General features: G+C 39.4%; 1 long non-coding RNA gene across 1 annotated transcript; it reads left to right on the top strand.

Moving 5' to 3' along the window:
- The first annotated feature begins 337 nt into the window (after positions 1–337).
- Positions 338–2142, top strand: LOC123184395 (uncharacterized). Its single transcript, XR_006492962.1, has 2 exons — positions 338–698; positions 1575–2142. It is a non-coding gene; the product is annotated as an uncharacterized lncRNA (long non-coding RNA).
- Positions 2143–15576: the final 13434 nt, after the last annotated feature.

Here is a 15576-nt window from a genome sequence, read left to right as displayed (position 1 = left end):
TTTGCGGGATGCAAAGAAAGTTAAATTTAGTGATCATGACATTATATATGCTATATTTTGATAAGGGGAAAGTAAAGATCTACGACCTATGATGATATATTCCCAGAACCTAGACTATGTTAGCAAATCATGATATATACCATATCCAATGGTTTAGAATGAGGCTACTTATCTTCTCAAAGCTGTTCAAGACAATAAAGAATACCTTTTCCTTTTGAATAACAATGAATAATAAGTATATCTAGGTGTGCTAAAACCATGATGACAAGTTGCCCATTCATTTGGAAATATAATTAATTAACCAACCATATATGGTTTAACAATGAAAAGCAATTTAATTTTTAAATATAACTACGTGCAAGAAAATGAAAAGATATACAAGGACTAAACAATATCTTTAGATAATCCCGACAAACTGAAGTGGTTGTTCGGTAAGAGCGCAGTTGTATAACTTTGTTGTTATCTTGGTTACAAATTATGCGTTCCACTTCAGCTTCCCCTGAACATGTCAAAGATAATTTGATTTCTGTATATGATTATTATTCATGTAAAAGTTGCGCGTGCCCGACATCCACTATCCTATACGAAGAGATGGTTATCTTTATTGTCAAGTTATACCTTGAGTCTTTCTCCCATATATAGGTGTGTTAACTGCTCCGAGTGTCACATACTTGCCAGCAGGGAGTTGCTCGAAACATGTAAGTTGCCATAATGTTTTCCCATGTTTGATTTAATGCATGTATTCTATATTGTTGTGTAATACAATTAACTTATAATTCTTTTTTAGTAAGCTCCAACATCGGGATCTCATGATTATCAAAACCATGCAGTGAGAAAAGATTATGTTGTCCAATTAGAAACAAACTAATACATGCATGTTGACAAAAATTAGGTAGTTGTGTGAGGTATTTCTGCTTATAATTATGACCAATGGCCAGAATAATATATTTTAAAATTCACCATGTGTTTTACTTAATTGTGTGTCACCATAGGGTGTTTTAATAAATAGAATCAATTAATAATATTTCCACTAACACCTTAGGTTCAATATTTGTCATTCTATGCAAATGCTCGATCTATTGTTTTTGAGTAATAGACAAGACATTAATTTGAACTTGCACAATTTACTTCTAACGAACATGCTTGAAATTTATCTTGTTAGATCATATATGATCTTTACTCCATTAACTAGGTTTCTAGAATGCGGAAAAAAAATCTTTCAAGAGATAATTCCGAAAGCCACTTTATTATAGTTACACAACCTCCAAATTGATGCATGGTTAACCAACTAAGCAATTCATTCATGTACACTCTTAGTAAACTCTTTGTTGTAGTCGCTTACGCCTCTATAGATACATATAATCTCATCTTGAACGTCGACAAATGCTCATGATCTTCAACCCTTCCTCGTCGACAAATGCTTATGATCTTCAACCCTTCCTCGTTTGACTTTCTATTTTCAATATCCTTGTAGCATATAGCTAGTATGACACATATCCATGAAATTATTTCCCTTGATTTCTCGCTTAATTACATGCACATATTAGATAACAAAAAATTGTTAACTCATCCAGAGGGAAAATGGCGAAGAGGAACACTGTTGGCCTACTACTTGTCCTTGCAATTATGTTCTCCTACAATGTCTTAGAGGGCAGTGCACACCAGCGCCAAGTTGTATTCTCTCGCAAAGTGATGAATGCAGAGCACAAAGCATCCTTTAGCGGGATGAGTTCATCCCTTGGCGGGCATGTTTCTGGTGCGACCAATGCAGTAGGCGTGAACAATAATGCTGAAATAGCAAATGTTGAAACTACCACTACCATAGAGTCCCACCGTGATGTCTCCGTGGGAGATTTTCGTGGTATTAACCACAAACCACCAACTTATAACAGGCCATAATGATGAACCTAAGACAAAGGACCATGGACACCAACTCGATATCCGTGGATGAATTAATTATCAAGTTGGTGATTTCTACATTAAAGATGTAGTTCTTCATTATATGCGTGTGTAGTGTAACTGCTTGTAAGACCTGGATGGTGTGTTGGAGTGTCAAGCTATTTACTGATGTACTACTACTAATATTGTAAGGTAGTATTGTACAATACTGCAGAATAAAATGCATGTGGTCCATGGTATTTATATGTTCCATGCTATTCTTTGTTGTTCTACAAATAGACAAACTCTTAGACTATAAAGAGGTAGCAAGGAAAATGATTTTAGCCCACCTCTGATGCAAACAATATTAAAACAGAAAAGCCCATATTAGACTATTATGTTTCAGTGAACCACTCTGATAATCGCCACCAGGTACGGTTGTGCTAAATGTGACGTCTTTATACCATGAACGGCCTATGATGACCGGCAATCTCTGTAAACTGAACCAGATCTACTTAAATATAGAGACAGTTTATCTATGTACGTATCTAAGTATATCGTCCCATACAGTTTGCAATGAACCGACTATGGCAACTTATCTAAGTATATAGTGGAAGTTCGGGACCGGGCTTGCCTGCTCCGGTCCCGTCCTCACGCACCACTAATTCTTCATCCAACAGATGTAATAATTTTCCTTCCTCAGACGTCTCTTCATCCTATTACGAGTTGGCTGTAGGGCTGGTTTGCTGATGCAGGCGAAGCGGAGAGACAAACAATTATCCAGGGGCTTTACGGCCTATGGCTAGCATGGAACGAACAACGAAGCGAGAGATGGGAAGAGGATAGCTGATGCTCGCGCTGTAGCAGAGAAGGTTCATCATCACATGCAAGAGTGGCTAGAGGTTCATGATAAACAAGCTAGAATCCATTCCCAGAGACAAACTGAGCCACGAAAGCCCCCGGAGCTGGGATGGATAAAAGTTAGTACTGATTGTGTGATGTCGAAGGCACAAGATAGAGGGGGAGGAGGAGGAGTCCTTCGGGACCGTTGATGGTGCATATGCATACAGTGGAGGAGCTAGTTGGTTCTTCCCGAGCACGTCCGACCCTGAAGTTTCGGAAGTTCTCGCGTGCCGTCAAGCAGTGCAAATGGTAGCTGACATGGATATTCAGAAGGTGCATCTGGAGCTGGATAGCAGAGGAATTATGGCGATGATCAATTGGGAGCACAAGAATCTCATCGAGGAAATCAAAGCGCTTCTTCGCGGCCGACCAGTGTCCAGGGTTTCTTGGGTTAGGAGGTCAGCTAATGCTGCCGCTCATAGGCTAGCTAGGGAGGGGATTAGCTCTGAATGTTGCAGTGTATGGCCTGTTTCGCTTCCTGACTGTATTTTACAGATTGTAGCAGATGAAATCCCGGACATGGGTTAAATAATTAAAGCAAGTTACACTAAAAAAAGAAGCAAAGAGCTGCTAGAAAGACAACCAAAGCTTGGACCCGCATGCTCAGATCGAAGGAGGAAAATTGGAACAAATAGTAGCCCCGAAATAAGGAACACACGCAAATCTTAGAAGCACTTGTCTACAAAGCGAAGAATTTAGCCAGCTCTAGACAAGTGCTTCCAAGTTAGAATCGACTGGTATAGTCAAAAGATTCTTCACCGCCACCGCGACACAGAAAGATCAAAACAATATATATTGAGATAAAAAAAAGTTGCAACAAATCGACCAGCATAGCATAGAAAATGAAAATTGGAGAACCGCCGATCAATGTGAAATTAACACCGGCATCGCCAACACAACCATCAGGACAGACTGAAATGACAAAAATAGCACAAATCATTTGTAACCGGCGGTTCGCCGGGCAACCATCATCAAAACAGACTGAAACGTCAAACACACTCTACATAGTTTGTAACTGGTGGTTCGTGAGACGGAAAATCATCGGTACGAATCAGTACGAAAACTCCAGCCATCCTACAAACACACCCCTACACAGAACAATTATTCAACTATGTTTTTGTCTCCAGCACGGCCATTCAGTTCTTTCTTACTGTACCACCGTTCTTTAATCCTTCATCCATATGCATTTTTTTAAAAAACTCATCCATATGTATATTGTTGTATTTGATAAGGTCCCCTCAGCCTATCTGCCATTTCCTTTGAAATAACAACTGAGAGGCCTCATATCAATTCTCTTTTTTTTTTTTTGCGGGAAGAGGCCTCATATCAACTACAATTTTTTTTGAGCGGTTCATATCAACTACAGATGTCTATATGTAAGCCTCATACAAATTTCCCTTTTTCCTTTTTGCATGAAGATGCCTCATATCACCGAGTGTTCAGATAAGACAACAAGCCCAAAAGAATTTAGGTCCATTACGAAAAAAACAAATCCAGGCTGACTCAAGAAAAAACATTCCGTCTGATTTTAAATTTTATTCACACGGTTAATCTTCACGCTACTAATGAAAATAGTCCTATTCCATAAAATCACACAAAAACATTTTATTCATGTTTGAAAATATTCAAGTATTCCAAAAAAATTGCTCGACTATAGAGAAAAGGTTCATGTACTGCACAACATGTGCATATGTACGTTAATAAATGTTTGTGACTTAAAAAATGTTCATGTACTTCAAATGTTCATTATTTACAATAAAAATAAAATGTGAAAGTAAAACTAAATAAACTCTAACTATAAGGCAGCATAAAATTTAAAATAAAATAAGTTGGGAAACAGACAAAAAAATAAGAAAAAACAAATGATAAAGTAGAATAAATATAGAAAAAGGAAAGGATAAAGCAAAAAAGAAAAGAAAGAAAAAGGAAAAGAAAACAAGAAAGAGAAGGAAAAATTCTCGCTTATTGGGCAAGCCCAACTGGTCTGACCTTCATGCGAGGATTCCTTTGCCCTCGCTTATGGTGAGCGCTGATTCTCAAGAAAAAAAAGCTTAAGGTGAGCGCTAGGAAATCTGATCCCCGAGGCCTGATACTGTGAGGGCAAACAAACATGAGTATCAATAACTGCAATAGCCAACAGTCCATAGAATATAGATTATTCAGTTAAAGCAGCATGACTACAAGAAAAGAACAATAAATATTTCCCATGTATTTGTCTTCCCAGGGTTGAGCGCCAGGGGAAAGGGGGAAACTGTGCATACCACATAACTGCCAAAATGGAACCTGAAATTCATCGACCGGCCATGTATTTCTGTTGCTCTCCAGACAAAGGCTCAGAGAACCTACAATGTGGTTATTTTTGTCACTTATCTGAAAGCACATTACAATAATGCTTAAAAAGTTTGGTTATTACCAAGGCGTGCTGATTACAAGAAAACATGAAGTATTATAGCCTTTTGCAATGCTAAGCTGACTTGGGCGGGGTGTTTCCGATGGAGCACAAGCTCCAGGCAATGGAAGATCAGTGACAACGGCAAGATACAACGGCAAGATCAGTGGCAACGGCAAGATACAACGGAGAAACTAAGAATCGTGAAAAAGAAACTATCATCAATCCAAATAACGGTGAGCATAGCTGAGAGAGTGCAAGCTAGGAACACAACGATGGGAAGTTGGCTACAGAGAATCAAAGATGCTGCTTTTGAGTCTGAGGATGTTCTTGATTCATTTCTCCATCTAGATCTCCAAGCACAAGATGAAGACAAGGGCAAGGTTAGTTCTGTTGCTTCACCCACAGCTGGTTCTTCCTCTACATCCACAACCGTCACCACCACTGCTGCTACCATCACTAGCAGCGGCTCAGCAGTAAAAAAGCCGGTTTGTGTACGCAAGCGCTTCCGTTTCTCCGATGAACATATCAGCAAGTTAATTTCTGCAGTGGATAGATTAGTTGAGATTGAAAGTGAGATGCCCATGTTCCTGAAGTTAGTGGAGCTAGAGGACAAGAGATCAGACCAACCCATTCAGTTGCGTACAACAACATCCATGCAAGGCCCCTCAAAGTTTTTTGGTCGAGTCAATGAAGAGAAACATCTACGGCAATTACTTACACAGATAAATGAACAATCCAGTCAGCCATATGATGTTATATCAGTTGTTGGCATTGGTGGTGTTGGAAAGACTGCATTAGTGCAGAAAATCTATAGCCACTTCCGTGTTAAAAGTGACTTCAGTCACATGGTATGGCTACATGTCTCAGAAAAATTTGATGTCGGACGTCTAACAAAAGAAATGGTACAGTCGGATAATCTCACCATATGTGCTGACTTGAAAAGCATCAGCAGTTTAGATCAAGCTCAACGGATACTTCAAGAAAAGCTGAATGGGAACAGGATTTTGATAGTCCTTGATGATGTATGGAATGAATTGAGCAGCCAATGGGAGAACCTATGCAAACCCCTGCGATTTGCTGGTAAGGGAAGCAAAGTAATAGTTACGACTCGAAGTAAAAGTGTTGCAAGTATCAATGGGGCAACAGAGATAATGCACTTACATGGCTTAGAAGATGAAGATTACTGGGGTTTCTTTTCACAATGCGCATTCGGTGATGCAAATCCTTATGATTTTCCACAATTGGAAATTATTGGTCGACAAGTGGTGAACAAGTTGGCAGGATCACCTTTAGCAGCAAAGACAGTTGGGGATTCATTGAAACTGAAGCTAGAAGAAAGTCACTGGAGGGCTGTTTGCGGAAGCAAATTGTGGCAGATAGAGCAAAAAGAAGATGGTATTATGTCATCACTACGACTGAGTTATGAGCAACTCCCTGACCATTTGAAACAATGCGTCGTTAACCTTGCATTGTTTCCTAAGAAATACCACGCACGAGGAGGTGAGGTAATACAGATGCGAAGAGCTCATGGTTACCTTAACACAGAAATACCAGATGAAATTGCATATCGTTATATCAATGACCTGTTGCAGCTTTCATTCATTGAGAAGGTACCCAACCAAGAGGACCATTATGTAGTCCACGATTTGCTGCATGATTTTGCAGAGTTGATCTCCAATGGAGAACACTTCAGAATAGAAGATGAGTTCCATGTATGTATTCCAAGAAATGTTCGCCACCTATATGTCAGTGCAAGCAATATATCTAAGGTGTACATGAGTTTGGAAGAACTCGAACTGAAGAAAAATCTGAGAGGCTTAATAATATGCAAGTCAGAAGAAGGTGCTTCCAGCGAAAGAATAGCATCAAAGTTTAACCATGTCCTCGGTCAGACACTCCAAGAGCTAAGAAGCTTAAGGGTCTTAGTACTGCACAATCCTGATGGTATTCTCCCAGACAATATCGATTATTTGGTCCACCTTAGGTATCTAAACATTCATACAAGTAGGAGTTTTATCAATGTCCCCGAGTCATTATTCAAACTCTACCATTTACATGGCTTGAATCTGCAAGCTCATGAGGATATAATCATGCAAAGCAAACTTCAAGAGGGCTTAAGCAGGCTGACCCAGTTAAGATACTTAAAGGCCCCGAAGAAAATAATTTCTGGCATAGAATCGATTGGCAGGCTAACATCCCTTGAGGAGTTAGAGGAGTACAATGTGAAGAGTGACATGAAGAACAATATATGCCAACTAAAGGAGTTGAATGGACTTCGAGGGATGCTTATCATTAAAGATCTTCAGAATGTAAGTTGCAAGAAAGAATCATATGAAGCAAGATTAATTAATAAGGAGAACCTGAACAAGCTAACACTCTGGTGGAATCATCTCAAACAGAGCACCGACGACATTGACCATGAAGGCGTGTTTGAAGGGTTACAACCCAACCCCAACTTGAGAGAACTTTGTGTCAGAGGTTACATGGGAGTGAAGTCTCCATCTTGGCTATTCAGTGAACCCTTGTCCAACATTCACTCAATTGAATTGCGCTCTTGCCATCACTGGAAGACCCTTCCACCTTTTGGGAGCCTACCCTTCCTGAGGATATTAAAGATAAGGTCTTTGATAACAGTGGAAAATATTGATGCCGGATTCTATGGTGATGCCGCAGTGGTATTTCCATCACTTGAAGAGCTTCTATTTGAAGACATGAAGCAGTGGAAAGGATGGTTGGGTGTTGAGGACAGACAACATGTATTTCCTCGCTTGCGTGATATCCGTATTTAGGGATGTGACCAGTTGATGGGGCCTTTACCATTACCATCACTAGAAGAACGCCCGTGCGTTGCAATGGGGCCATATTAACTTAAAAAGTTCAATATTACAACATTGGCGACCTTTTTTACCATCAAATCCTCACACACACACACTCTCCCTCCCTCTCCCTCACTCTCTCTCCCCCTCTCCCGCTTCTCCTAGCCGCCTCAACATCACGTCATTACCAAACATGTAGTGGATGCCTAGTGGGACAAGGGTTAAGAAATAACATGAGGTGAAAAATACGATGGCTGTCAATTCCATAAGACGATCCAAGTAATTTGACAAAACAGATCGGGAGCATCTTGTATAATCTCAAAAAAACAACTAAAAATATGAGAAATGAAGTGATGAAAATCAGCCCCTGCTCTCATTTATGCTCGCTTTTGTAATGGGAGGCAAGGAATGGGGATACCGGGAGAAGAAAGGATCACATGGACGGCAAGCCTTCACCACCGGCAAGTGGGGTTGCTTCACATCCAATCTCCACGGCCGCCGCCTCCATGGGGACGAACTCCCATGTTCACAACCGGGCTCCCAATCGGCCACTGCCTCGCCGACCTTGACGACGAAGTAGTCCCTCCCTTCGATCCCATTCGCAACGGAGGCAACACCCATCCCAGCGGACGGGTCCGCGTTGCGATCCCTACTGGATTGTGGTCGCGCCTCCCCAAACCTCACCGCGGGACACATGAGAGGGCGCCGTTGCCATGGTCGGGCTTGGATGGGGAAAGGAGGCGACATAGCAGCAACGGCGCCTTCGCCGGGATTGGTGGCGACGGCGGCGGCGAGCGAGCGAGAGGACGGCGGTGGTGAGAGAGTAGGAGGGTGGTGGCGGCAGTCCATCAGCCGCCGTGACGTGAGAGGAGGATGGGGATGGGGCCGCGATCTGGACGTATGGAGCGGTCAAGAGGAGGGGAAGCAGGCGGCTTGGTTTTTCCATCGTGCGGGGTTTGGGGAGGTCAAACGAGAGGGCTTTTTTCGTGCGGGAGGCAGAGCAACGAGGGCAGATGTAGGGAGACGGGACGCGGTCGGTTGGCAGGAAAAGGAAAGCTACGCATTTTTTTAGGCAGTAGAGATGATTGATGATAAGAAAGGGAAAATCACATCAATATAAGGAAATATCCCATCAATATTTGATTGATTGCGATTTATTTTTTATATGGTAACTAATCTGATCATCAATACTTGATTGATTGTGATTTATTTTTTATATGGTAACCAATCTGATGGGTTGACAGGAAAAGGAAAGCTACGCATTTTTTTAGGCAGTAGAGATGATTGATGATAAGAAAGGGAAAATCACATCAATATAAGGAAATATCCCATCAATATTTGATTGATTGCGATTTATTTTTTATATGGTAACTAATCTGATCATCAATACTTGATTGACTGCGATTTATTTTTTATATGGTAACTAATCTGATGGGTTGGCAGGAAAAGGAAAGCTATGCATTTTTTAGGCAGTAGAGATGATTGATGATAAAAAAGGAAAAATCACATCAATATAAGGAAATATCCCATCAATATTTGATTGATTGCGATTTATTTTTTATATGGTAACTAATCGGATCATCAATACTTGATTGATTGCGATTTATTTTTTATATGGTAACTAATCTGATCATCAATACTTGATTGATTGCGATTTATTTTTTATATGGTAACTAATCTGATGGGTTGGCAGAAAAAGAAAAGCTACGCATTTTTTTAGGCAGTAGAGATGATTGATGATAAGAAAGGAAAAATCACATCAATATAAGGAAATATCCCATCAATATAAGGAAATATCCCTTCAATATTTGATTGATTGCGATTTATTTTTTATATGGTAACTAATCTGATCATCAATACTTGATTGACTGTGATTTATTTTTTATATGGTCGATGAAGTTTTTTTTGTTGGGCGCGGGTTTTTTGGGTGGCTGCGTGGGATGGGGTGGGGCGGGAGGATGACGAAGAAAAACCGGAGGTTGAAGGATGACGAAAATAAACCAGCGAAAATAAACCGCGCGGACTATTCACCAACTGCTCCATTAGGAGTAGAGATTCAACAAAACGAAAATTTCAGTATGTGACCCAACCTCTGAGAAGATAACCAGACGTGCATCTGAAAATACAGCTGATGCCAACACGTCCTTCAGTGTTCATCTGGACCGCTTCGGACTTCTCTTTAGCTATCTTCAAACAAGCAGCCTAGCCACCATTCATATGCTGGATATCTCATGCTACTACCTACAAGCTTTTAACAAGAATCAGGAGGAATGGCTGGAACAACTCACCTCAGTGAAGGAACTTCACTTCACTGGGTGCCCGCAATTGATATCATTGCCATCCAACATGATTCATCTGACATCCCTTGGGTCTCTATACATAGAGGGATGTCCAAAACTTGAGTCACTTCCTCTGATAGGCTTACCTCTTTCCCTGAAAAAACTCAGTGTCACAAGAAGCAGCAAAATGTTTAGTCAGCTCTGCTCCGAGATCAACATAAGTAACACCAACACAATACAGGAGGTCATCGTGAGGGAACCTGTTGTTTGCAGTGCGCCGAAGAAAAGAAGGACATCATCACAATAGAAAACATGTAAGCGTGATAAATATCTTTTTCTTTCTTTAGCATTGAATATGAATTGAAGAAACATCTATATGTAAATCAATCTTACCCAATCTATCAAGAAGATGTATGGAAAGAAAAAATAATTTAGAATGAATGGATTGCTGTTCTAGAAGGTCAATGTCAAAAAAGATAATCATGTTTTCTTCAATGCTTTGGTTTTCTTTGCAGCTCAGAAGTGCAGAAGTTCCTTTTTCTGGAGGATAGATGGTTGAACAAGTGCACGATTGAGCAGCCTGCACCAACTCTGTTCTCCCTTGTGACGACAAGAATCAAGAATAGGCGCATGGTTCAGGAGGCTCTGAATAATGCATGGAAGGCTGATGTTTTGGGATCTCTCAGTGTCCAGGACAATTCACGAAGACCCTCATCTTCGGGACCAGTTGAGTGCTAACACACTTGCCTCATTGACACCAGCGAAGTTCGTGAGGAAATGGAGAAGCAATGGACAGTATTCAGTATGATCAGATTATAAGATCCAGTGCTGGTTCTTCCAGTGCAACATGTTGGTGGCAGAAGCTTGGTAAATCATTGTTACGTCTTCCATTGGCCTTAATGCATTGACTAGCAGATTCAGCGGATCGCAATTGTGGTTCTGCCCATCCTAATTTGCGGCTCTACAGGATACATAATCGAAGAGTTCAAACTCTGGAGGCTGGTTAGAGTGGTGGAGTAGATCGTTGTTCCAGGGAGATAGAGCTACTGTGTTTATGTCTTACCTAGGCAGAAGGTTAACTATCAGGCTTATTGTTCTTTTGTTAATAACTTAATATGTTGTCCTTGCTCACAGCATCGAAAGATTTTTTTGTGATTCTTTGCTCCTTCTATACGAAATTATACACTTGGCTTATGCGTATTATGGTAAAACAACAAGAAGAAATTTCCAATTCCACATGAACATTAGTTAAGTAATACTCCAATTTATAACTTCGTCAGCATTCTTTTTTACGAGAAATAAAGATATGATAGGCAGACGACTTCCTTATCCCACTTCCAGAAATCAAATTAGATGGTGAAAAAGAAATTTGGCATGCTACCTGTGTAATTTTATCCCCCCCCCCCCCACCCCACTCTTCTAATGGTGAACTACTCTCAATATTGACCGAGAGCGAATGACACAACAAGTGTCTTGGCATAATTCAGACAAATGTTCAGGCAATCATTCAAAGAATCTGTAGTTGGCCATGGATACAAGCCTATAAAAAGCTCCTACGCGCATACAATAACTCTGGGATTACCGTAGACTCTGTTTACCATTATCTCACACAAAACTGAGCAAGGATTCTACTTCCTCCGTTCCCAAATATTTGTCTTTCTAGATATTTCAAATGAAATATACTCCCTCCATTCCCTTATACAAGGCCACTATCAAAAATACATTTTGCATCAATACAAGACCACCAACCATAATCGAGGCAACATTTAATGATGTTTCCTCGTACTAGCAACTATTTAATACTTACATGCATGTAGTCATAATGACACTAAGCTACTTCCTTTCCATTCATTCGTTGCATGCTTATGGCGTATTAATGATCCCGATTAACGAAAAAAATAGTTGACTTGAAAAGCAGTCATTAAGTTTTATCTTGGTACCTGTAATATGAGTTTGTGGCCTTGTATAAGGGAATGGAGGGAGTAACATATGGATGTATGTAGACATATTTTAGAGTGTAGATTCACCCATTTTGCTTCGTATGTAGTCACTTGTTGAAATCTCTAGAAAGACAAATATTTAGGAACGGAGGGAGTATAATTTTGTTCAGCTGAACAACAAGCTGTGGTGGCACAAAACATTATCCGTCCCATTTCTGCAGAGAGGACTCCAATCTTCAGTCCGCAGACTACACTATCGGAGCTTCTGAATCCAGATCCGCGTTAATCCCCCAGTCACTATTATTTAGGAAAACGCAGGGGCAGCTAAAAAGGAGGGATTCACCATAACGAGGACAACTACTCGACGAGAAAATATGAGCTCAGCTAATCGCAGGGAACCATGGTCGCACCGTAAGAGGAGACCGGAGACCGACGATGTAGATGTGACACTTACCTGGATGAGGCTGGCGACCTAAGAGGCCGGCGTCCCCCGCCGCCACCGGAGACCACGTCGGCGACGGCGAAGGGCGGATGGTAAACTGGGGCGGCCGCCGGAACAAAAAAGGGGAAGGGAGGAGGGGCTTTGTGGGACCAGTGTCACTATTAGTCTTACTGTGATCCTGGCCCAGTTGCCCACTGGGCCTTCCTGATGCTGGGTCTGAGAATTGAGTTTGATTCATTATAATTGGATGCAAACTCATATTCCGGTGGATTTTCTCCTCGAAAATAGAAAGTGCATATTTTTGTTATAAAAAGTGAATTTGATTATAGAGTTCATTTTTTAACGGTTGTCGAAATCTCCTTTGGGACATAAAACTCGTCTTTATATACCATAATGGTATGTTAGAATCAACTAGTTTGAGGAAAAGCGTCACTTGTCAGCACCACAGAAGGTGTAAGTGACCTTTGTAAGGGTAACCCTTAATTAGTTGATAATTGGTAATCTCAACTAAAATTAGCAAGTGAGAATTTTGCTCAAAGATGAAGCAACTTTGTGCACTTTGATGCGTGCACCTATATCTTGCACGAGAGTTTTATGCACGGGATAGCGAGCAAACGTGCGCCGGGTTACACATCAATGTCATCTCTTTTTTTCCCGTGGTATGAGCAAACTTTAGTTTCAGGCGAGTTTGTTAAGGTATCTACGTGTTCATAATAACAAAGCAAGATTACAACACCACACGTAGCCCAATTATAGACAAAGCTAAGACGACACGTATCTCGATACAATTGCAAAAGGGACCCTGCTAAAATTCATAATACAATAAAGTTTTAGTGGGTCACTTCGCAAAGAACAACCATCAAGCTTCTGGCGGTTTTCTTTGGTGGCTCCTATATCAAAATAGTAAAGTGAACGAAGCGTGCCATGTTCGGTTTTCAAGCTATTTTCAATTTAATTTGTACATATTTTTTTCTTTTGTAGACTAAAAAATATCTCATGAATATATAAATATTTCTCATGAATAAAAGATATTTTTCAGATATTTGTAAAGGGTTCACAAATTTTTTAAAAATATTCATTAATTTAAAAAAGTTCATAAATTTAAGAAAACGCTCAATAATTAAAAAAAGGACAATAAAATAAAATTTTCACAAATAAAAAAAGATCAAGAATTTAAAAATATTAATTTAGAAAATGTTGGAGGATTAAAAAATTCACGTGTTTGCAAAATGTTCAGGAATTAAAACAAACATTTAAGAATTTGAAACGTCCTTGCCATTTTTTTTAAACATTTGTAAGTTCTAGAATTGTTCACAAAATGTAATAGGTGCTCAGAAATTTTATAGAACGTTCACCAATATTAAAACTGTTCAATAATATTAAAACAATCATGAAGTTAATTGTTTTTCTAAGATTTTAGTATGTTCACAAATTTATAAAAAATATTCATCAACTTAAAAAATCTTCCTGATTTATATTTAAAATCATTAGTTCCTGTAAAATATATAAAATAATAAACACACGAAAATAGAAAATAGTGATTGCATGACAAAATAGGAAAAAAATGGAAAAGTAAGAAGAAATGAAAAACCGAGACAAACAAAAAGAAAACAGAAGGAAAGAAATTTGGAGCGAACGACTAACGGGCAGGTCCACGAGTGTATCGGTGGCGGAGGAGGCATTTCCTATTCAGCTCTTTGACCGCCCGTTACAGGCATTCCTGCAAACGGGCACCCCCCTCCTTTCCTTCCACCGCGCCATCTAGCCCGTTGTGATAAGTTACATCTTTCTATTGTTTCTTCTTTCGTCTTTCGTCTTTCCTTTTTCCATTTTTTATTTTTTATCTTCTTCCTTTTTCGAATTGATTAATGTTTTTATTTTTTGATGAACTTTTTTCAAATTTGATGAATGATTATTGGAAATTGATGAACTTTTTTCAAGTTTGGTGAACTTTTTTCAAAATTAATGAACTTTTTTCAAAATTGATGAACATTTTAAAAATTGAATTACTTTTTTTTAATTTTTTGATGATTTTTTTAGAAATTTATGAATTTTCCTCAAATTTGATGAACTTTTTTTTCAAAATCGATGAATTTTTCAAATTTGATGAACTTTTTTTTTCAAATTTGACGAATTATTCTCAAAATTCATTGAATTGTTTTTCAAAATTGATGAACTTTTTTCAAATTTGTGAACTTTTTCCAAATCCATGATCTTTTTTGAATTCATGGTTTTTTTTATTTTCTTTTGGATTTTTGTTTTTCTATCTTTTTCTGAAATTCATGAATTGACCGGACCATGGTTGACCAATGAAACCGTTACCAGTGACTAGAGAACCAACAACGAAACAACGTGCGACTGAGTGACCGTAGAAAAAACACGTGCGAGCAAGCGAGCACCCGCCTTGGGCTGGCCCAAGTTAGCAGCTGCGTTAGCGGCACTTCCCCATGCTAATCAAGAGGCCCTGATCATGACCACCATTATAGTCAAGCTTGTAGGTGGAGGGGCTTTTGATGTGGATTCAGAAGGATCGATGTTTTATATTGTAATGCATTGTTGAATAATATAATTAAAATGTCCGTGTGCATTGATCAATTTAGAGGCCAGGGGTTCAACCTTCTTTTCAAAAAAAAAGTAATGATCTGATTACGTGAATAAAAAAATACTAATTAGATGATATAATTAAGATAAACAATACAAAGGAATTGGGTGATATAGATAAGAGTGGCACAAGATTAGAACCACCGTGCTTTTGAATCAAACTTATCTATACGCCTGCTTTGCTATTGATTTCAATCGCAACCTATTTGCAAAAATAATAATATCGACCGCAAGTATTTATTAATCAATAGATCCTCTGTGGGGAGTGAACCTAGCTTAACTAGTTGAGGGAGTGGATGTACAAACCCAACACTTGGGTTTAAAT

This window comes from Triticum aestivum, chromosome 2A (assembly GCF_018294505.1).
Source record: "Triticum aestivum cultivar Chinese Spring chromosome 2A, IWGSC CS RefSeq v2.1, whole genome shotgun sequence".
Taxonomy (NCBI): domain Eukaryota; kingdom Viridiplantae; phylum Streptophyta; class Magnoliopsida; order Poales; family Poaceae; genus Triticum; species Triticum aestivum.
The sequence above is the reverse complement of the archived record's forward strand: the minus strand, read 5'-3'. Positions and strand labels throughout refer to the sequence as shown.